Genomic DNA, 25135 nt, shown 5'->3' on the forward strand with positions numbered 1-25135 from the left:
TTCCAAATATGGCAGAAGGTTTTTTTTTTGGAACAATAATCTCCAAATCCAATTAATAATTTTTCAGAAAGGTTTCCCAGTTCAGTTATTAGAAACATATTTGAATGGCTATTTAAACAGACAATTACATAATGATATTTCTTAGCTGTATTCCTTAATACTGTGTCTTGTAACTTCTCCTAGATATAAGTGTGTCAGTCAGCTTTTCAGCTACCTGAAGCCTCCCTAGGTCCTGCCTTACTTTGCACAAAAGTTGATGGTGGTTCATCATTGGTAAATCAGCACCTACTGACAGGGACCTGACGTATTGAAGGTGCTGAGCAGGCTCATATTGATCTTCTCTGGGAGGAATTTACTACCACACTTAAGATCTGATGATAATACTTTTGAACTCATAACACAGTCCTATGGCATGGACCCTGAGGATACTGCAACAGTGGGTCTCAAGAACAAATGTATTTGTAAAATAACCAAAGTAAGAGGAGTAAGGCAAGGAACAATGGTGGTTCAAGAATTTTTTGCTTTCTATAAATTAAGTGTATGACAACCAGCAAAAGCCTTGCCATTACACTTTATACGTAGATATTGAAGATTAGGCTGTTTCTATGGATTTATATTATATTCATACCTGTTATTTTGAATGAAAGATGTGTGGCACCAGAAGAAAAATGAACAATTGTCATAGTATTTAAGAAGATTCTAAAAAGAAAAAAAAAAAATTCAAAGTAAAACGGATACCAAGAACTAATCATTCCAAAGAAATTAAAGTTCCTTTCTTTATTCCTTTTTATATTTATCAAACAATTATAACCATTAAATATGTGGCACTCTGCAATCTGTAACAATACACTCAAGACACAAAGGAGGAGGCTTTAAGAAAATGCTATTGCATTCTCTTGCTGTTTCTATCAAAATTTTCAAGGAATAGTATTTTTCCCATGATAGGTATTTAATTTAAAAGCTGCTATTTGAATCTGGTTTAGATAGTGCCAAACAGACTCTACTAAGGACCTACGCCTATATATACCCAACTACATTGTAGTGAATTCTTATAATTTTTTTGTTGCCTCAGCATCCCTTTTAATTATAAATTGGATTTTCTGATATGAGAAGTGGGGTTCAGTCACCCTCAGCAGTTTCCAGTTCACCTCCTCCCAGTTACTCCATGTGACTGATCCTGATATCTGCCTTACACAACCTTCCCCTGATGACCACTTCACTATGGGACAGCGAGATATAACCTACTTGACTCACCCCACAGACCCCCATACTCTGCAGGGACCATGTGGATATATCAGTGACCACCTCTCAGCCAGAGCAGAGACTCATAGCTGCTTGCATTAAACCAAATTAGACCTCCCCACAGGAAACCTGCTCAGGTAGCACCTTACATCCCAATAAAGGCTTCCACCCTCAGGTCCCTCCCTCTCTCTCGCTATTGCTCCCACCCATCAGTCGAGTACAGGTCTCCTGGATGGCTCCCCCTTCTAGTTGGCCCTGCTAACTGTGCTGCCCTCCTCTCTCTGGAATTAATAAAAAACTGCTTTGGTTATTTCACGTGTTGTATTGTGCTGCCTTCTCTGTTTCACCCACCTGAGTCACCCAAACCTAACTCTCTTTCCAGTCAGTGCTCCCAGCTACTCAGGAGTCTGAGGTGGGAGGATTGCTTGAGCCCAGGAGGTTGAAGCTACAGTTAGCTATGATGACACCACTGCACTCCAGCCTGGGTGACACAGTGAGACCCTGCCTCAATTTCTTAATTTTTTAAAAAAGACGCAAAGCAAAATGTAATCATTGCTATGCAGTAAAACATAGCTTTGGGTTTTTTTTTTTTTTAGCATCTTGACTTTTACTTCTTTGTGTTTATTTTGTATTTTTTGTATTTGAGAATACATGTAAATTTAGAAAAATTTAGAAAATTTACAATCTAGAAAAAACAAATGAACAAAAATTGTTTAAGTTACATATGCTCTTTTTTAAAAATTTGTTATAGATCTAATTTATTGTTGTCTTCCCCCTACCCCTCCCTTGTTGGGAAATGTAGTAAAGCAAATCTTAAATAAAATCATTAGACCAGACAAGAAAAATGGCAGAGGCTATTTTGTGATTACTCACCGAAGAGAAAAAATGCACTTTTACATCATCATACAGAGGTGGACTGTCGAATACATCAATTAATACTTTGCCTTGTTAATGTCATGCAATATCTATGAATGAACACATGGAATTGAGAACTATAAACCTAGATAATGATAACAATTAAGTTCCTTTTCACTTATCATGACTTCCTGTACTTATCAAGTACTTTTGGTTTCACAGCCCAATCACTACATACATAAATAATTAATAAACTTTTCTAGTTGCAATACTGTTGTTTATGTGTCTGTGTGGTTTCATTGGTTTTTTGTTTTCTGAGACAGTCTCACTGTCACCCAGGCTGAAGTGCAGTGGCGCGATCTCCGCTCTCTGCAACCTCTGCCTCCCAGGTTCAAGTAATTCTTGTGCCTCAGCCTCCCAAGTAGCTGGGACGATAGGAACATGCCATCATACCCAGCTAATTTTTGAATTTTTAGTAGAGATGGGGTTTCACTATATTAGCCAGGCTGGTCTCAAACTCCTGGCTTCAAGTGATCTGCCCACCAGGGCCTCCCAAAGTGTTGGATTACAGGCATGAGCCACTGCACCTGGCCTGTTGTTTATGTCTTTTAAAGGCCAACATGTTTGAGGGTTATCATGAACCACTTTTCTTTTTTTTTTTTTTTTTTTGAGACAGAGTCTCACTCTATCACCAGGCTACAGTGGCATGATCTCGGCTCACTGCAACTTGTGCCTCCCAGGTTCAGCTGATTCTCCAGCCTCAGCCTCCCAAGTAGTTGGGAATCTAGGCATGTGCCACCATGCCCAGCTAATTTTTGTATTTTTAGAAGAGATGGGGTTTCACCATGTTGGCCAGGATGGTCTCGATCTCTTGACCTCATGATCCACCCGCCCTGGCCTCCCAAAGTGCTGGGATTACAGGCATGGGCCACCGTGCCCAGCCATGAGGCACTTTTCAAAAGTGCTGCACTTCTAAAAAGTATTGAATTTTCCATTAGAGTGTAATCAATTAAATATTATTATTTAATGTGTGTCATTTGATTTTCATGTGTTAGGGCCTTTTCTGAGAATACATTAAGAAGCTCAATTTTAACACTAGCATTGACATTCAAATAGCAATGCATAACTTATCATGGTTTTTTTATTTTCTAAATTTAAAAAATAACAACAGGGGTCTGTAACACTTGGGGGTTGGGCTTGCATGTTCCTCCCAAGGGAGAGGGACAGTGGGGTCCCTCTGCTCATCATGTTTTATCAGAATTCTTGTGTTTGTCAATGGGATCTTTGAACTTGACCAGTGCAGGCTGCTGGATGGAGTGACCAAAGATAGTTCAAGTTTTGGAATGAATGACTTTGAAGCTGTACTAGTTCTTTGACTCATTCTCATAGAAATAATGGCACCCACAATAAGAAAGGTCTATGCTAGGCCCTGTGAAAAACACAAAAGTGGGTGCAGACTCAGTTGGCCCCTTCAGGGAGCTGTACACTTAAGAAACAGTAGTAGAATGGTACATAACTCAATCTGTATGATAAAGACTGGGTGTGCTGTTATGCACTACTGGGAGCTAGTTAACAGAAGGTACAGAATGCAAAAATTTCATTAAGGAGGTAGAAATTGAATTGGGCATGAAGCAGTTTAGATAAAGTAAGAAGAGCTCTGAAAACAGAATATACTCCAAACGGAGGGAAAAAGAGCAGCAATAACACAAAGTAGAAATTAGAACAATGGGCCAGGCATGGTGGCTCAAGCCTGTAATCCTAGCCCTTTGGGAGGTTGAAGTGGGCAGATCACCTGAGATCGGGAGTTTGAGACCAGCCTGACCAACACGGAGAAACCCCATCTCTACTGATAATACAAAATTAGCCAGGTGTGGTAGCACATGCCTGTAATCCCAGCTACTTGGGAGGCTGAGGCAGGAGAATCGCTTGAACCCAGGAGGCAGAGATTGTGGTGAGCTGAGATTGTGACAGTGCACTCCAGCCTGGGTAACAAGAGCAAAACTCCTTCTCAAAAAAAAGAAAAGAAAAAGAAAAAAAATTGAAAAATAACAACAAACAATGTCGGGCAGTGTGGCTCATGTTTATAATCCCAGCATCTTGCGAGGCTGAGGTGGACAGGCTGCTTGTGCCCAGGAGTCTGAGACCAGCCTGGGCAACATAGCAAGTCCCAGCCTCTACAAAAAATAAAAAAAACTGGGGGATTGCTTGAGCTCAGGACGTTGAGGCTGCAGTAGCCATGATCATGCCACTGCACTACAGCCTGGGTGACAGAAGGAGACCCTGGCTCAAGAAAAAAAAAAAAGGAAAGGAAGAAAGGAAGGAAAGAAAGAAAGAACCAACTAACTAACTAGAGTTGTGTTCCAAGAGCCAAAAGGGATGACCCAGTTTATTTGGAATGAAGTCTGCTGGTCAAGCTACTGATGGAAAAAAGCTCAGGTATTATGTTAGGGTTATTATATCTTCAGAGCTCAAGAGCCAAGGAAATAAGAGTGAAGTTGTTGAAAAATATGGTGGAGCATTTCCTATGTGACAAAGAAGCCTGATAATTATCACATATAACACTTATTTAGTGACTTATAGTTTACAAAGAAACTTTATATATATTATCTAATTTAATTCCCATTGCACTTGAGATGTGATATTTATTTCACAGATAAGGATGTTGAGCCAAAGGTGTTAACTGGCTCTGATTACAGGCACGCAGTGTGTCTTCTGCTCTACCTACAATTTTTCACAATGAGAGCAATATTTCAGGATGCATATTTCAGGATTCTATACAATGCATTATAGAAGGAGAAAGAAAAGGTAAGGAGACCACTGCAGAAATCTAGGCATGAGAAAAGGACATTCTGGACAATTAGTGGCAGTGAGAACAGAAAGGAAGGAGAACACAGAAAACTATCAAAGGCATAATCAACATAGATTGATGACTAACTGGATTTAGGGGCCAAGGCAAAGAGAATCAAAGCCCAAGGCGTGAGTGGAAGAATGCTGGTGCCATTTGCAGAAGCAGAAAGAAAGCGCCTTGATAATTCAGACTGGCTAATGCATTTGAGTTGGAGTGGAAACTGTTCATGTTGTAGCTCCTGCATCTACAACTCAGTGGTGCTCATAAATAGCTGTTATGAGTAAATGAACAAATAATAGTTGAAGTAAGGGGAATGGGTCATCCTTTAAGAATAAAGCATTTGCTAAGAACAGAAAGCCAAGGGTCAGGCCTGCGTGAATGCCCTCAGTTGGGACAGACCAAAAAAACCGGGGGCAGAGTGGGGACGGCATGGCAGGGAATAGGGTTAGTAATAGGAGAATTTGAGACAAAGGCCTGGGTAGGAATTCTAAAAGTTTATGGTTGTTAGTCCACGAAGGATGCTTTCCTACTGTTTCAGAAAAGGCATACAGTTTTAGGCATTTCTTCATTGCAGCAAAACATTGACTACCAGGTCCCTTTTGCTTTGGATAAAGAGGTTCCTCCCCAGTTCATTCACTCTTGCATTGTTTCTCAAAGGGTCATCCCACAGAACCGCTGATGTAGAATCACTTGCGACATTACTAAGTCTATAGATTACTGGGCCCCATTCCAGATTTCCCGAATCATACTTTCTGGGTACAACCTAGGAATGCAAATCTTTACAAGCTCCTCAGTAGCTTTCATGCACACTAAACTTTTAGAATCAGTGCTGTATAACAAAAGATCAAATGACTGAGAAGAAGAGAAAGTGGCTAAAAATGACCAGATATGTAAATTAAAATCCTTAATACATTCCTGGGAACATACTCAGCATTTGTGGAAGTGTGAAAGGCAAAGCAACACTGACCAGAAATAAATTCTGGAAAGCACCCTGAAAAAACTGTTTTGAACAAACAGGTTAATTTATCTCTGGTTTGCATCCAAACCCAGTGACACCAAGTTGGATGGTAATCAGAAAGTGTTACAAAATCTCTTTATGGTGAGTGATAGTTTAGGGAGGTGAACATTGCTGGTTTGACATTCAGCCTTAAAACAAACATCAGATTTTTTCAATTCACATGTTTTCTCTTACTGAACAATTTCCTAATGAAGTACTGGAAAAGACAACCTTTTTCTCCATTACTATTTGGACTTTTAGATCATGTACATAACCCATTGCAACAAAATGAAATTAAAAAGTTAGGTTGGCTAGCATGAACATCAATATGTCTCACAAATTAACAAAATGGATTAAAAAGAGAAAAAATTATCCAAGCTAACAATGTATCAATAGTTACTTATTTGGTCTTGCACGGATTTTGTCTTTGAAAGACAAGGCTTCAAGCCCAGTTCTGTCTCCTAAAGCAGATTTTATAAGACGAGAGAAGAGAAAAAAATACATATAGTTCAGCTTTGAAGACTTAGAATCCCATCACTTTATCTTTCCAGAAAAAATATTTAGGGAAGCTAGGCCAGGCATGGTGGCTCACACCTGTAATCCTAGCACTTTGGGAGGGTGAGGCGGGTGGATTACTTGAGGTCAGGAAATCTAAACCAGTGTGGCCAAGATGGTGAAACCCCATCTCTACTAAAAAAACAAAAATTAGCCAGGCATGGTGGCACATGCCTGTAATCCCAGCTACTTGGGAGGCTGAGACAGGAGAATTGCTTGAACCCAGGAGGCAGAGGCTGCAGTGAGCTGAGATCACAACACTGCACTCCAGCCTGGGTGACAGAACAAGACTCTGTCTCCAAAATAAGAAAAAGAAAAAGAAAAAGATAATTCAGGAAAGGTGACTTGCAACCTTTCTTGCTAATATGTTGCTTTCTTGAGACTTCTAATCATAATGATTCTTAATCATAAATCCTGTCGTTTAACTACTTTGGCCCTACTTTAAGGCCAGTTCCTGATGAAATCTCTATAAAAATATAGGATAGTTATATCCAAAAATTCCAGTGGTGTTCAGTATATATTTACAGACAAAGACTTTTTTGTTCCTTTTTCTCCAATTCAAATGAACCACTTCCCGTAGCATTTCCTCAAAGACTTGGTTTCTCAATTAATTTTTTATTGCTTTCCTCTCAACTCTACATTAATTTTAATTTAAATATTCACAAAACTAAAGGTAGAGAATTAAAACAAATATTTTAATAAACTAGTGTATTAATTATCTTTGATTTTTCATCTCATATGCTGTTTGCTTTCATGTAATTTTGTTTTCACTAACACCATGATATTCATTTGTCATTAGAAATCACAGTTTCTTGCCTCAGTTCCCTCTTTCCCACTCCAGGTGCAGAACTTATTTCTATTGATGTCTACCAGAAATCAGTGAAATGTAGAACTAAACTCAGAATGCTAAAAATACTAGGCTGTCTGTGTGGACACCAGCATCCTGGCCCCATGGCACCTATAGCATCCAGCACTGGCACCACCTCAGGTCCACAAGCTGGCTGCTAGAATAGGTTTGCTTTAGGGGTTCCGAAGCATTGCCTCCCTGCTACCTCTCTGGCATTGGGAGTGGTGAGGCCCCATCCCTTCCACACAGACACATCCTGCTTTCCCACCTCCCCTGAGTGTAAGCTGGGAGTGAGAGGGTTACAGATGGAGGAGAGAGGCGAAAGGGAGAGCCAAGGGTGATGAGGAGAAAATATGCCTCTAAAAGAAGGTGAGAAAATGATACGATACGAAGACACCTCCACCAAGGTAAACTCTGAACTAGAGGTGGTTCTGAGAAATAAGCAGGCTTGAGGGCACATGGGTCCTCCTCCTCCCTCATCAGAGGCTCCCCCTGCCTGGAAAAGTCCATCCTGGGTTGAGACCAGAGGAGCAATGAGAACAGGAGAGATGGGAAGGGGATGAAGTCCCCCAAATTGGTGATGGAAAAGAAAAAGTGAAGAACATCTAAGGGCTGGCAATCAATGGGCAATTGCAGGAGGAGCGGCATAAATAAGGAGGAGTTCCTGTGTGAGGATATGTAGAAAGACAGGTATGAGTTAGGATCATCTGTATATACAACTATGAGCAAAACCCTCCAAGAGTGGGAACATTGGCCCTCCCGCCCAATTCTTCAATTATACATAAAGAATTTACCACGAATCAAATAAATAATGAATCTTTTTATAAAGAGTATCCGTCTTGGAGAGAGATTCCAGTTGTAGAGATGTTTCACTTGTGCAAAATATCCAACATATCTATTCTGAAAAGCAACAGAAATCTTCCTTTAAGTGGAGATGATAAGTCTAAAGTCAGGATTCCTTTTTTATTTTTTTTTTTGCATAAAGCTTGGTAATGGAGGTAAGTAATTAAGAAAACATTTACTGGATGCCATTATATAACTAGACATTTTTAGGGATGCTGCCCCACAACTATTTACCTTGAGGGAAAAATACCAAATTCAGCGCAATGGGGAAGTAACAAGGATGGAGCCAGCCTGTTTATAGGCTGCTTATGGTTGAGAGGGCAACTAATCAGAAGCACAACAAAACAGTTATAGCATCATCAGTGTCCAGATAGAAGCTTAGTTGTGACTGAGTTAGAGGAAGCCTTGTGGTTTCGTGAAGAGCAGCTACCAGGGCATGAGAGAATGGTATAAGTGAAAACTCCAGAGGAATACCTCCAAACCTCAGTAGCAGGTTTCCCGTCATTCTTCTGTTGTTCCTGACAGCTAGAATTTCTTCACTTTGCATTTCCTCAATTCTGTTTTCTCAAGGAAGCCCTGAAATTTTCTTAGCCTTGTCCTTTCCCTGGGGCAAGCTGTTCACAACAGCTCTCCCCTGAATCTTTCTTCAAGGTATTGAAGAGCTCTGGTACTCAATCAACTGGTTCAGAATTCAAAAGTTGGCCATCATGGTGGCTCCCACCGGTAATCCCAGCACTTCGGGAGGCCAAAGTGGGCAGATCACCTGGCATCAGGAGTTTGAGACCAGCCTCGCCAACAGGGTGAAACCCTGTCTCTACTAAAAGTACAAAAATAGGCCATGAGTGGTGATGGGCACGTATAATCCCAGCCACTTGGGAGGCTGAGGCAGGAGAATTGCTTGAACCCAAGAGGTCGACGTTGTGGTGAGCTGAGATTGCACCACTGAACTCTCTCTAGTCTGGGAAACAGAGCTAGTCTCTGTATCAAAAATTAAAAACAAAACAAAACAAAACTCATAAGTTCACAGACTGTTCCTTACCCATTGGCAAATGTTCATTAAAGTAACTAACTGCCATACTTCCCTTTAGAAAGGGCCAGTCATGAGACAGGTTCATGAAAGTCCTTAACATAGAAGCAGATTTAGTCAGTAGAATGACCCACAATGCAGTATAAGAATGTGATGGTGTCTGAGAATCACCACCAGACACAGAGGGCACTCTGTCCTGAGGTCTTGCCAACACAGCTCTCAAACTTGCAGCTGAGTCCCTGTGTTGCTTTGTCGGTGAATCAGAAGAGATTCAGTTGCAGCCTTTGGTGTTCTAGTTCTGGACTAAAGTTAGGGAAACTATGCATGACTGCAGAAGAAATGGGGATGGGGAGATGTGTAGGGAGAGTTGTTGAAGGAACTCCATTGAGCATCCCCTTAGTTTCTGCCACTAGATTCTCCACCTTTCCCTAAGGGATGTAAACCACCAGGGCCCTCAAGCTGTTTGTGCTCCCATGCTTCCTTCTCCTACAACTTAAAAGAACATGGACTTGTAGTAGAAATTAATACAGCCGACACATAGGAGGCACTCACTACAAACAAAGAAAATATTATGAGAAAAGGGTAGAAAGATGCATAAGCCACGGGCTTTGCCTTTAAAGGGGATACAGAAGTCACCACTTCAAATAACTAGAGAATGATGCAAAGTAACATAGTCCTGAAGAGAAACACAAAGGGCTCTAAGAATTGAAAAAGCAAGAGACTACTTCAGGCTGAGAAGGGAAAGGGACTCTAGGAAAAGGGGCATGAGCAATGGCATGAGGGTATCAAGTGTCCATAGGCTAGGAAAGAGCACACAGTCTAAATGTGTTGGAGTATGGGATGTGTGATGCACATAGTGGAAGAGAAGGTTGGAAAAGTCAAAGTGTGGCTCTTGAGTGCCAGGTTGAAATGTTTAGGTTATTGCCATTGGCAGTGGGGACATAGTATGGATTTTGAGCATTGAAATGGCATGATTAGGGCTGCACTTCAGTAAATTCACCTATCACTTTTAGCTTAGAGTCTATGACTATCTTTGTTTTGTTTTGTTTGGGGCTTGGGTGTGGGAGAAAAGTTACAGTGGATAAGGCTGAGTTCTTATGGCCCAAACTAAAGGCTTAGGGCCAGTAGTTAGAGTGTTCTTCTACTCAGCTCCCACCACTTAAAGAAAAACTCATTTACAGCCACATCCAAATCCATTTAGGAATTCCCAACCTGCTCTCACTTCGGTTTCAGGGGCAATATAGAAAAGGCAATATAAATGAGAAGCTGTGCACAGCAACGGCTTCAGAGACTGACATCTAGATTTCAGTCCTTGGTTCAAAGGTTACTTTGTCTGAGCCTCAATTTTCTAATTTATAAGATGAGAATCATAGTAGTGCCTACTCATAGAGTTACTGAGAATATTAAATGAGATAGTGAATAGAGACCCTTAGGATAGTTCACCAAAGTCTAGAATGTTGTAAACGCTATAGGATAAACATCCTGGTTTCTGCAATAAACAAATTTCAAGTAATAAAAAATGGTGAGAAATCTATGAACTTAGATTCTTAAAAGAAACTTAGCAGACACAGCAACCAAATGAAATGTGTGGACTTTGTTTGAATTCTTATTAAACAAACTAAATTTTCAAAGATTTTAAGACAATTTTGGAAACAAACATGGACTACACATTTGATATGAAGGATTTTTAAGGTATAATATTTTTAGATATGATAAAAAGTGTTAAGGTTTTTTGTTGTTGTTTTAAGAGTACTTAAATGTCATACTAAAATGCTGTGAGATAAAATGATCTGATGACTGAAATTTCCTTTACAATAACTCAGATTTAGGGAAAGCAAGAGTGGAGAGTGGGGTTGGGGGGTGTGAGTGGAGTGGGGAATAATGGATGAAACGTGGCTGGAGCTGCCTGAAATGACTGCTGCAGCAATGTGATGACTACATGAGGATATAGTGTATGATTCTCTGGACTTTTGTATATGATTAAAATTTTCCATAACAAAATGTTTCTAAAAGAAAAACAGAGTAACAGTGTATATTTCATATAGGTATTATGGGTATTAAGTGAGATATGTAAAAGTGCAATACTGTCTGGGATACAGAAGGGGTTTTGAAAAGTTTATTTCCCCTTTTATTTTCTCTTTTAAAATACACCTCCCCTACAACACACAGAAAAGACACACACACACACACATACACACCAGGAGTCATCCAAAAACAGTCTTTGTGATGTTCTGCAAGGGTTGAATTGCCCTAGTAATGGTTTGTGAAAGACTTGGATCTTTTTTACATTGAAATCAAAGACTGGTGATTTTAGGCACACTTCAGAGTCCTGGAGCCATACGTACTGGACCTTTCCTATTTTGGGAAAATAATCAACTCCTGAGCTCCGTAAACAATAACCAGTATAGAATAGAAAGCAGGATTCTCTGAAGAGAAGCCAGAGTCCCCAGCATGTGGGCAGCAACTGAAGCGTGACACTCAGACTCAGGGAGGGACCAAGGCCTGTTGCAGGGCACCCAACTGCTGCTGCCTGATCACCAAAGGAGAGGAGTCTAAAATGAAACCAAATAACAGGTGGCAATCTGAACACACTCCCCTAAAAAAAACTCCCATTTTTAAAAAGAAAGCTTACCTGAGAAGGAGTTTCTACTCCCTGAAATTTTTTGCTGTGGGTTTTATCTGTTTGCCTCTCTCCAAAATAATACCAGCTTTCCTACAAAAAAGGGTACAATCCAACCATGGTTCATCTGCACTCTTTCCATTCCTGTATTAGGTACCCTTAGTGTTTCTATGTCCACCTTCTTTCCTAAAGTCAGTGATATTGTTTGTTTGTTTGTGTGTTTTTTGGTAGAGTCACTCTGCAACCCAGACTGGAGTACAGTGGCAGGATCTAAGCTGACTGCAACCTCTGCCTCCTGGGTTCAAGTGATTCTACCACCTCAGCCTTCTGAGTAGCTGGGACTACAGGTGTGTACCACCACACCCAGCAAATTTTTTGTATTTTTAGTAGCGATAGGGGCTTCACCATGTTGGCCAAGCTGCTCTCAAACTCCTGACCTCAAGAGATCCACCTGCCTCAGCCTCCCAAAGTGCTGGGATTACAGGCGTGAGCCACCCGTGCCTGGCTGCAGTGATCTTTGGGCAGAAGCTACCAAAAATAACAAAATTAGGACTTCTCTTATTCAAGGATTCATACATTCATAAAATGTTAGAGCTGGAAACACCTTAGAAAGCATCTGGTCCAACTCTTCTTTCCATATTACAAATGACAAAACTGAAACCAAAACAAAACCAAGCAACCTGCCAAGGAGACGCTGCAGCCAGTTAGAAGAAGCACAGGCCTTGCATACAGGTCCCTGGGTCTCAGTCTAGGGCTCTGGATCAATGGCTGTCAATGACTTTCAAACCTTTTGTTTTTTAAGTTGCAATCCACATTAATAAATCTAGGACACACACACACACACACACACACACACACACACACACACACACACACACACCAATATTTAAACCTTTTGATATTTTCTATTCTGCTCTATTCATTTTATTTTCAAAAGATGTCAGTTACAATACAGTAACTTTATTTTAAAACTTACTGATAAAGCATGATCCATAGCTTGAAAAACACCATCTTAGAACAACCATTTTCAAAATCTGTGCATCTCAAATTAGAGAAACCAAAGGTGGTGGAATTGGAGTCTGGGCATTGTGCACAACCACCACCTCTTCCCTAGACTGAGGCCAAACAACTCGAGCAGAGCTGCTGGAAATGGTAGCATCTCAGCAAGAAAATGGCAGAAAGGAAAATGATGGAGAACTCTGCTTTAAGTGGAAACAGCCCACCTTGTCTTATCAGAAATTTTTAGAGGTCACAGACTCTACATGTATTGACTAAGCAAAGATATTTACATTCAGGAGAGGCTTTGTTTTGAGTTGTGAAATGTTGCTTTTTATCTACCTAAGAGTTGTGAGGATGGGCAATGCTCTTTGGAGAGTTTATCTAATTGAGCTTGATACTATTCTCACGAGGAAGGAAGAAGTCATGGTACTGGCAGGAGTAAGAGCAGGGCCAGGTGAAGTGAGGGAAGCATCTTGATTACTGTATGTGTTTTTCTCTGTAACAAGGCTTTACTCCCCTCACCTTAATCCTGTCCCATCAGGTCTTGTCTTTATTTAACATGTTGATATTGTATATATCATAGATTTTTTGCATTAATTTTTATTAAAATATTACATTAAAATTATTTATTTTAATTATTACAATTTTTAGCATTCCATTAAATTTTGCACCTCATTGACCTAACTCTAGTCCTGACCCAAAGAGATTCTGAAGTCAGCTACTAACTAGTGCACGTTAAACAAGAAAGTATCAAAAACAGACTTTCTAAAGACTGCTTCTCTAATTACAATTTTACTAAGCACCATGACTCAAATAATCATCTTTACGTCCTACCAGTGATGTTTCAGAACTAGCAAACTCAATCATCCTAAGACAAAGTTTGTAGAACATCTTTCATACCTCTGCAGTTAAAAATATGTCAGAGGCAATAAGGAAGGCACAAACCATAGTTCCGGTTCTTCCTAGAAAAGAAAAGAAGTTAGTTCAAGAACCTACATGGTATAAAACGAGAAATGCAAATCAAAACCACAATGAGATATCATCTCACACCAGTTAGAATGGCAATCATTAAAAAGTCAGGAAACAACAGGTGCTGGAGAGGATGTGGAGAAATAGGAACACTTTTACACTGTTGGTGGGACTGTAAACTAGTTCAACCATTGTGGAAGTCAGTGTGGCGATTCCTCAGGGATCTAGAACTAGAAATACCATTTGACCCAGCCATCCCATTACTGGGTATATACCCAAAGGACTATAAATCATGCTGCTATAAAGACACATGCACACGTATGTTTATTGCGGCATTATTCACAATAGCAAAGACTTGGAACCAACCCAAATGTCCAACAATGATAGACTGGATTAAGAAAATGTGGCACATATACACCATGGAATACTATGCAGCCATAAAAAATGATGAGTTCATGTCCTTTGTAGGGACATGGATGAAATTGGAAACCATCATTCTCAGTAAACTATCGCAAGAACAAAAAACCAAACACCGCATATTCTCACTCATAGGTGGGAATTGAACAATGAGATCACATGGACACAGGAAGGGGAATATCACACTCTGGGGACTGTTGTGGGGTGGGGGGAGGGGGGAGGGATAGCATTGGGAGATATACCACCAGCATGGCACATGTATACATATGTAACTAACCTGCACAATGTGCACATGTACCCTAAAACTTAAAGTATAATAAAAAAAAAAAAAAAAAAAAAAAAAAGAAAATGTGGTACCTATACACCATGGAATACTATGCAGCCATAAAAAGGAACGAGATTATGTCTTTTGCAGGGACATGGATGAAATTGGAAGCCATCATCCTCAGCAGACTAACACAGGAACAGAAAACCAGACACTGCATGTTCTCACTCAAAAGTGGGAGTTGAACAATGAGAACACATGGACACAGGGAGGGGAACAACACACACTGGGGCCTGTTGAGGGTAGGGGAAGGGGAGGGAGAGCATTTGGGAAAAGAGCTGATGCATGCTGGGCTTAATACCTAGCTGATGGGTTGATAGGTGCAACAAACCACCATGGCACATGTCTACCTATGTAACAAACCTGCACATCCTGCACATGTACCCTGGAAATCAATAAAAATATATATATAGTTAGAAAAAAAAAAAAAAATACACTCAGAAATATTCAAGGAGTGCATTTTAATTTGATTTTCTTTCCTTTTTTTTTTTTGAGACATGGTCTTGCTGTGTCACGCAGGCTGGAGTGCAGTGGCACAATCTTGGCTAATTGCAACCTCCACCTCACAGGTGAAAAATAGTCAAATTACATTTACAGTAAAAATATCTCTCACCATCTCTCTACAAAAGGACACGATGAGGTTTTTACTAAATCTATAAGAAAGCAACAATTCATGTCTTTTATAATTTTTTTGGATAACAGTAAAAAAGAAAAATTCCCAACTCATTTAGTACATTAATATAACTGATTCCAAAATTGCACAAATACAGTAGAAGAAAAGATATTTTTACACCAGTCTCACGTATAAATGTAGATTTAAAAATATACATATATTTTCAAAGTGAATTCAGTAATGTAGAAACACCATGTATCAACACCAAGTGCCATTTCTCTTAAGGATGCAAGGATGTTTTTTAAAAGATGGCAGATTACAGGCTTTTAGCATGCCTCAGTCATTTGGAAATAGCAAGCAAGTACATAAAGACCAACTCTGTGAGCTTTAATTCAAGAAAGAAAGTGGCAATTCCCCGGAATTATGAAGGACATCCCAGATCCTGGGGAGGACAATGCAGGCACGCAACCCTCAGGACAGCATTCGACTGATAAAAGTGAGTAAAGCCTCAGTATGTGAGAGAGGCAGACAGCATCCCTCTGTCTCACCTTTCCACTGGAGAGCCATGCAACCCAGGCAGAGGAAGAGATTGTTTCTCCCAAGCCTTGGAGCTCATTTGAGAAGAGACTTGGAGACTTTGTGGGGGAAAGACACAGGGAAACGCTGCCAGCATTTTCCCAAACCTGGACTGGGAGCAGGACAACACTGGGGGAATCTTCCCTATCTGGCTGCACCCATCTTGTGCCCCCAATCCCCCCACCCCTAGGGCTGAGGGAGCTCAGATTAATGTGTACTCAGGATTTCAGCCCATTGCCTGGGGCAACAAAGAGCTCCTCCCAATAAACAAGGATGAAGTACACAGCCAGCAGCACTGGCGACAGCCAGCTCTTACCCATGGCGCCATCTACTGGCTTGTAGGTCATACCACACACCCAACATAAAACCTGCTGGCAGAAGTGCATAGGGCTGCAGAAGCAAAGCCAAAAGGCCCTACCTAGCATGCTCTACAGTCACACCCCCTAGGGAGGAGGGAAAGGGAAAGAAGAAAAAAATAACAATAAAATTACAAGGAAAGGAAAAAAAGAGAAAAATCCTACCCAAACAAAAATAATTACACAAATTAGAAGTGCTAGCATCTCCAGATGAGAAGGACCCACGCAAGAATTTCGGCACCGTGAGAAATCTGAATGCAGTGACACTGCCAAAGGATCACGCTAGCTCTCTGGCAATGCTTCCTACCAAAATGAAAACTCAGAGATGACAATAAACAATTCAAAGGTTGGGTTGCAAGGAAGCTCAATGAGATTCAAGGTTGAAATCAACAAAAAGAAACTTCTACATCAATCCGGGAAATGAAGGAAGAGATAAACATCTTAATAAGAAATCAATCAGAACTTCTATAATTAAAAAAAACTCACTTAAGGAATTTCAAAATACAACTGAAAACTTTATCAACAGACTGGACAAAGTAGAAAACATAATTTCAGAGCTTGAAGACTGGTCTTTTGAACTAATCATCAGACAAAAATAAAGACAAAAATATTTTTTAAAAGTGAAGAAAGTCAGAAATATTAGATTATGTAAAGTGACCAAACCTACAAATTACTGGCATGCCCTAGAGAGAAAGAGAAAAAGAAAACTGCCTGGAAAGCAAATTTGATGAAATAATTCAAGAAAATTTCTTGAATCTTGCTAGATAGACATCTAAGTACACTGTCAAAGGCATATACTCACCAGACTGTCCAAGGTCACTGTCAAAGAAAAAGCCCTAAAGGCACTGGAGAAAAAGGCCAGATCACACACAAAGGTAGCCCCATCAGGATAACAGACAAATCCAACAGCACATCAAAAAGTTCACAATCAAGTAAGCTTCATTCCAAGGATACAAGGTTCAGCATATGCAAACCAATAAATGTGATTCACCACACAAACAGAATTAAACAGAAACCACATGATCATCTCAATAGATGCAGAAAACAAAAGCTTTTGATACAATTCAACATCTTTCTTGATTTAAAAAAAACACTCAAGAAACTAGGAATCAAAAGAACATACTTCAAAATAGAGCCATGGGCCGCGTGCAGTGGCTCACATCTGTAATCCCAGCACTTTGGGAGACCAAGGCAGGCAGATCACTTGAGGTCAGGAGTTCAAGACCAGCCTGGCCAACATAGTGAAACTCCGTCTTCACTAAAAATACAAAAATTAGCCGGGCATGGTGGTGCACACCTGTAATCCCAGTCACTCAGAAAGCTGAGGCAGGAGAATCACTTGAACCCAGGAGGCGGAGGTTGCAGTGACCGAGATTGCACCACTGTATTCCAGCCTGGGTGACAGAGCAAGACTCCATCTCAAAAAAAAAAAAAACAAAAAACAAAACAACAACAACAAATAAAACAAAAACAGGCTGGGCACAGTGGCTCATGCCTATAATCTCAGCACTTTCGGGGGCTGAGGTGGGTGGATCACCTGAGGTCAGGAGTTTGAAGCAGCCTGGCCAACTTGGTGAAACACTATCTCTACTAAAAATACAAAAATTAGCTGGGTGTGGTGGCAGGCGCTTGTAATCCCAACTGCTTGGGAGGCTGAGACAGGAGAATCGCTTGAACCTGGGAGATGGAGGTTGCAGTGAGCCAAGACTGCGCCATTGCACTCCAGCCTGGGCAACAAGAGCAAAACTCTCTCTCAAAAAAAAAAAAAAAAAAAAAAAAAAAGAAAGAAATCATTTCCTTTGCAGCATCATGGATGCAGCTGGAAGTCATTATCCTGAGCAAATTAATGCAGGAAGAAAAAACCAAATACAATATGTTCTCACTCATAAGTGAAAGCTAAACAATGGGTGCTCATGGACATCAAGCTGGCAATAATGGACCCTGGGGATTTCTAGAGGGGGCACAGCAGAAAAGGGCACAGGTTGAAAAACTAACTATTGGGTCCTGTGCTCAGTACCTGGGTGATGTGATCAATCATACCCCAAACCTTAGCATCAGACAATATTACTAATAAACCTGCATATGTACTTCCAAATCTAAAAGTTAATTTATACCAAAAATCTAAGCTCAAGAAGAAAAAAAACAGTCTTTTGCCCATTAAAAAACAAATAATAAAAAATACAAGAACCATCCTATATTAGAAATCTATATTAATGCAATTTATCATATTCATTGATTAAAGAAGATACACCTTACAATTATCTCAGTTAATGCCAGAAAAAGTATTCACTAAAATTCAGCCTGCACCTGTGACTTTAAAAACTAAAAACTAGGAAACTTCCTTAACTCAACAAAGAGAATCTACCAAAATACCTACCAGGAACATCATATTAATGACATAATATTGACAGCATTTTCTTTAAAGCCTGGAATTAAATAAAAATGCCCTCTCTTCACTGCTTCCATTTAACAGTATACTGCAGAGCCTAACCAGTGTAGAAAGTCAGTGTAGTAAGTAAATATTTAGAATAACTCCTTAATCTAATGAGAGAATTTAGGAAGATTTCTAGATGCAAGCTCAACATAAACAAAAATTAATAGCTAAATCAAGGATGCAGGTTGAAATCTTTACAGTAATTACTAAAAACATAGAAAAACAGTATATGACTTCCAAGGTAATGACAGAGGGTGAGAAGGAAAGACTTATATTATTAAAATTCAATTGAACGAAAACAGAATGTCAGAAGGAAAATAGAAGAGTTAAATAAAATAGATGTACATAGAATGCTGTTCTCAACAATGCATAATATATGTTCTTTTCAAATGTACAGAAAACATTTGACAATATCGACCAAATTCTGGGTCATTAAGCAAGTCTAAACAAGTTTCAAAGAACTAAAAAAGAAAAAAATACATAGTATGTTCTGTGTCCACAACACAATATAATCAGAAATCAAAAATTTAAAGATAAATACAAAATTCTCAAATGTTTGGAAATAAGGAAGTATACCTCTACATAACTCATGGGTCAAAAAAAAAACAAGCACAAAGTTGGAACATAGTTTGAACTAAGTAAAATAAAAACACTACAAATAAAAATTTATGGGATGAAAATAAAGCAATACTTAGAGGAAAACTTGTAGCCTTAAATGGTAAATAGAAAAGAGAGTGGTCAACACTCTCTTTTGTTGCACAGGCAACAAAAGAAACAGTAGACAAATGATACTGTATCAAACTAAAACACTTTTGCACAGCAAAGGAAACATTTGTAGACTAAAGAGACAACCTACAGAATGGGAGAAATATCTACAAAGCATACATTTGATAATAGGTTAACAGATTTTTTAAAAAGGGAACTCAGACAACACAATAGCAAGAGAACAAGTTACTTTTCTAGAAAATGGGCAAAGAACCTGAAAAGATATTTCTCAACAGAAGACACACAAATGGCCAAGAGGTATAATGAGAAAATGCTAAATAAACATCATTAATCATCAGGGAAAAGCAAATTAAAACCACAGAGAGATATCCTCACACCTGTTAGGATGGTCATTAACAAAAAGACAAAAGAAGAGTTGGTGAGGATGAAAAGGGAACCCCCTTGTACGCTGTTGGTGTGAATGTAAATTAGTAGTTATTGTGGAAAACAGCACTGAGATTCCTCAAAAAACCAAAAATAGAACTAAAATATGATTTGGAGATTCCACTTCTGGGTATATATCCAAAGGAAATGAAATCTGCACTCCCATGTTCACTGCAGCGTTATTCATAATATCCAAGCTATGGAGTCAATCTAAATGTCATCAGTGGATAAATGGATAAAGAATATATGGTATATATAATTAAAGGCATACTATTCAGCCTTAGAGGAGATCCTGTCACTCGAGATAATATGGACGAACCTGGAGAACATTATGCTAAGTGAAATAAGCTCGGCACAGAAAGACAAATACTGTCTGTCTCACTTATTTGTGGAATCTAAAAAAGTCAAATTCATAGAAGGAGAGAGTAGAATGGTGGTTACCAGGGGCTGGGGAGACAAAACTGGGGGGATTGTGCAGATGTTGGTTTTTACTTTATTATTATTGTTAGTTTTTTAGATGGAGTTTTGTTCTTGTTGCTCAGGCTGGAGTGCAATGGTGCGATCTCAGCTCACTGCAACCTCTGCCTCCCAGGTTCAAGCAATTCTTCTGCCTCAGCCTCCCGAGTAGCTGGGATTACAGGTGCATGCCACCACACCCAGCTAATGTTTTGTATTTTTAGTAGAGATGGGGCTTCACCATATGATCCACCTGCCTAATCCTCCCAAAGTGCTGGGATTACAGGTGTGAGCCACTGTGCCCAGCCTGAGATGTTGATGAAAGGATGCAAAATTTCAGTTAGACAGGAAGAATAAGTTCAGGAAATTTATTGTACAACATAGTGACCACAGTTAATAATAATGTATACTTGAAAATTGCTGAGACAGTAGATTTTAGATGTTCTCACACAAAAATATGTGGAGTAATGCATATGCTAATTAGCTTGATTTAGCCATTTCACAATGTTTACGTATATCAAAACATCATGTTGTACACCATAAATATATTGATTTTTTATTTGTTAATTTGAAAATAAAAAAGATCAGCCTTAAATAAAATAAAAGTACTCTGATATTCTAAAATTAAAGACTGTTTGTATTTTGAGAGATATAAACTGACAAACCAAAAATAAAGAAATCCAAATACAAGGAAAACAAGGGAAAATATGCTCAACCTTCCTTAGTTCTTTTTTCCTACTTTCTTTCCTTCGTTATCCTATCCCTATCTCCTACTCTTCCTCCTCTCCTCTTCCCTTTCTCCTTCCCTTCTTTCAGTCTTGGAGCTAATATTTAAAAATGTTAACGATTATTAATACATATTAATAGAAATAAGTATCTTGTTCTTGTACTTTATCTATATTTACATGTCTTTATAAAGGGAGAAATAAAAAGGAAAATGTTATTACCTTTTCCTCCTTTACAGTGAATTGCTACCATGTTTTCAAGATCTTGAGCCATCCACTCATTTACTTCCTTGGTGAAAACCACCATCTCACTGATTTCAAGTTTAAGATTTTTAGTTAAAATATTTTCAAAAAATCAAGCCCAACATATTTAGCCCTCTTCTGATAGTCAACTTAGCATAAAACTTACTGTAGAGTGGGGACATTATGATCATCAATCATGATTCTACCGACCCTATTATAGAAGTGCTTAGGATCATAAGCTCTTTCACCAAAAATAAATAATATGTATGTCATATCTCCACAGGGAATAACATGATAAATGATGAAGTTATGAATAAGTTAACATATCTTATTAGAATTCCTTATCTATCTTCAAAAAGAGCTTTCCAAGTTGCTCCTGCCACTCTAAAATAAACACAAGTGTTTCAAAAATGTAAGGATGGTAGTGGGTTATTCATCTCACGTAATCTAAACTCAACTTATTTTTGTTTAATAGGTATAATTTTTAACTTTCTAGCAGGCTATTCATTACATTATTTCAGGATAGTACAGGTAGAGGAAAAAATCAAGAGAGACAGGGTATTAAACTGGGTTACAACCTATTTTCTACAGTTTTTTGCTTTTTTCCCATCTAGAGGCTTGCTCTCATCACATGCCACTGCTGATGGGTCAGAAGACTCATTTGTTAAATTGTCTATGTCCTCATAACACAATCTGGCAGGAAAAACAGAAAGATTTTTCCTAAACCTAATATCACTAGAACAGATCTTCCCTAAAATGGTTTGCTTCCACTCCAGCCTCACTGGTCCTGCCAAAGCCACATCCTTCATACGGTACTTTGTGCTGCTGGGCTAACTCCTTCTACTAAATTGGGTCAGTCCAAGATGGGGATTTTTAAATTCATTCCTTGCCACTACCAAATACTTATGATTAAATGCAATCTAAAAAACAAAATCATCTTCTTACGTGCAGTAATCTGTTTTCTATCTACAGAAGCAAAATACAGAGTAATGTACATACTGCATAGATTGTAGACTCGATAGCGGCATGGATGTTTCTTATCTAGAAACTGCACAACTTCCTAAAAAAGACAAACACATATCTTACACATTTACATGGCACCAACATAAGCTATTTCCTAGGGGACACCTAAAAGGTTATTACTTTTATTAATTTGTCTCTCACTAGCATCTTCTAGGGGAGATTCAGAGAATAAGAGGGTAAGCAAATTTCAAGTTATAATCCACTGTGATTTTTCAAATAGTCCACAATGTGTGTTTGGCTACTCAGATGAGTCTGTATTGTAAATACACACTGTTTAAAGCTATCAGATAAGTAAATTAGCTGGTTAACTAACTTTAAGTAATTTGTTCTAAATCATTAATTCACAGTTAATATGGTTCTTGTTTAAATCTAATTCATATTGGTTCTTAAATTTAATTCTGAATAGATACATCTTTAGAGAGTGATCTGCATATTACAGTCTATCTAAGCACTATGTAAACAAATAAATGCAAAAAGCATGTAGTATGATTGTGTGTATGTGTGATAGAAAAAGATAAACATATCAAATTTTAAATAACTGATAAAAATATGGAGAATTTTTTGGCTCATTTGTTCTCTTTATTTTTTTAAATGAAGATATATGTGTACCTATAAGTGTGTGTGTGTATATATATATGTATATATGTATAACCTTTAAAATGAAAAACAAATAGTTATTATTTAAAATACAATCAATACCACTATATGAATCCAAATTTCAGTAAATATATCTTTCTGAAACATACACACACATACGTATATATCTCTGTGCAACAACAAAAATGACACAAAATTTTAAAATTGATTAGTATGGTACCCTCAGAGCAATGTTTACTGGCTTAATATTGAGAAAAATAAAATGAAGGTATCAAAGTCATCCATTTATTAAACTGGCTATCTCTGTTAGGAGGAAATAATAAGTCAAAAAGATGAACACTCTGAATCTGCATAGTGGGGGAGGCAAGGATAAATAATTTTATATACTTCAGAATTCATGGAATTTCTTACATGAAATCCATATGGGTTTAGAAATCACATATAAAAACTATAAATATCTATGAGAAATTGAAGCAAATTTTAATCAATTCTTTGGATGAGGAAGAACTAAAGGTGTTGAATCAATGGAAGATCAATAGGCTTAGGTTTGACTTCATAAAAATCTGAAATTTCTGCTTAAAAATGCTATTAATGAATAACAGGGGAAATGATTTTTCAGAAAAATTGACTGAATGGGGACTATTCCTATTATGATAAATTAATAATTAATTAACAACAACTTAAATATTACTCACTCACCTTATAGATAAATGGGCTAAGGACATAACAATCCATAAAAGATAAAATCTAACTGATTAACAACCTATGTAAACATTCAGTGTCACCTATAACATAGTCAAAACAACAATGACATGCCATTTGCACCCATGAAATTAGCCCTTTCTCTTTTAATGAGAAAATCCAATGCTGGCAAAATAAGGCATGAAATTTAAAACTTTGATTTATTGCTGATACAAGAATACAACTGCTCTTGGATTTGGCAATATATATTAAGAACCCTAAAAATATTCATACTCTTAGCTAGGTAATTTCACTACTAGCAATCTATACAGAAAAAGCCTTATGTGTAAAGATGTCTGTTGCTGTATTATTGATTATAGTGACACTTAAATGTCCAACATTAGAGGTTAATCATAACAGTAATGAAATATCATGCAACCATTAGAATATTGTGCTGTCCTTCTATTTTATTTTTTCTTATTTTATTTTATTTTATTTTTATTTTATTTTATTTATTTTTTGAGATGGAGTTTCACTCTTGTTGCCCAGGCTGGAGTGCAATGATGCGATATCAGTTCACTGCAACCTCTGCCTTCCAGGATTAAGCAATCCTCCTGCCTCAGCCTTCTGATTAGCTGGGATTACAGGCGCCTAACACCAAGCCTGGATAATTTTTTGTGTTTTTAGTAGAGAAGGGGTTTCACCATGCTGGCCAAGCTGGTTTTGAACTCCTGACCTCAGGTGACCCACCCTCCTCGGCCTCCCAAAGTGCTGGAATTACAGGTGTGAGCCACCGTGCCCATCCCTGTCCCTCATTCTCTCAATAAGTAAATATCTCACACTGGTAATTAATGTACAGCCTTCCTTAGTATACATATATAGAAAAAGAGTCAATATTTGCTTTTTCATGGGAAAACAAATATACCTGGACAGTTAAGCTTTAGGGATTTTTCCAAATCCACTTGCTACTTCTCTCAATGTCTGAAAAATGATATATATATATATATAATTTTTATAATCATATATATATATATGGCAACTCGACATTTAGATGATTTACTGCTGTGTTTTCTGATCTAAGTAATTTACCGAAGACTCCAAATACCTCTTATCCAAATCAGGTGAAAAAGGACATAAATAATCTAGAACAAAATTCATCTCTGCCAAGAATCTACATTTTTCTGGTCACAATCTGTCACCAGATGGACAGTTTCTGTTTTCAGCCAGAATAAAGTGCATTCAATTCTACCAAGAACAGAAATTAAAAGATGGCTAAGATTGTAGGAATGTAGGTAATTGTATACCTGATTTTTCTCAATAGCTCAGCCTTTGCGTGGCTTACTAAGTTTATAATTTCTGAAACTCTTCCTTGTGATGCAAAAGTAGAAAATGCTGTCTCCTCTTAGAAAGCTTCTTGCAACAACCTCCACCTTTGGGTTTTCCTAAATCTACCATACTCTTCTCTCTGCCTATCTTAGTACCTTCTTTGATTTGGAGGCAAAGGTATACCTTCCATACTTGCATGAGGTGGCAGCAGTGGCCAAACTTGTTGATGCTTCCACCACAGTGCTTGTTTCTCCACTAACACTATGGGTCCTGCATCTCTAAAGTTTTTGCTACTTCAAGGCAGCATCTGACATTTCTCCACTAGCAAGTTTACCACTTATGAAATTGTAATGTCTGCTTTGCTTATTCGGTGCTGTTCAAAATGTAACCCTGCAGCTTTATTCCCTTTTAA

At 38.4% G+C, this 25135-nt stretch overlaps 1 pseudogene; it reads right to left on the reverse strand.

Moving 5' to 3' along the window:
• The window catches only part of LOC129530322 (phosphatidylinositol 3,4,5-trisphosphate 3-phosphatase TPTE2-like), a 54430-nt pseudogene that overhangs the window by 1261 nt on the left and 28034 nt on the right, over positions 1-25135 (reverse strand).

This window comes from Gorilla gorilla, chromosome Y (assembly GCF_029281585.2).
Source record: "Gorilla gorilla gorilla isolate KB3781 chromosome Y, NHGRI_mGorGor1-v2.1_pri, whole genome shotgun sequence".
In the NCBI taxonomy this organism is placed as follows: domain Eukaryota; kingdom Metazoa; phylum Chordata; class Mammalia; order Primates; family Hominidae; genus Gorilla; species Gorilla gorilla.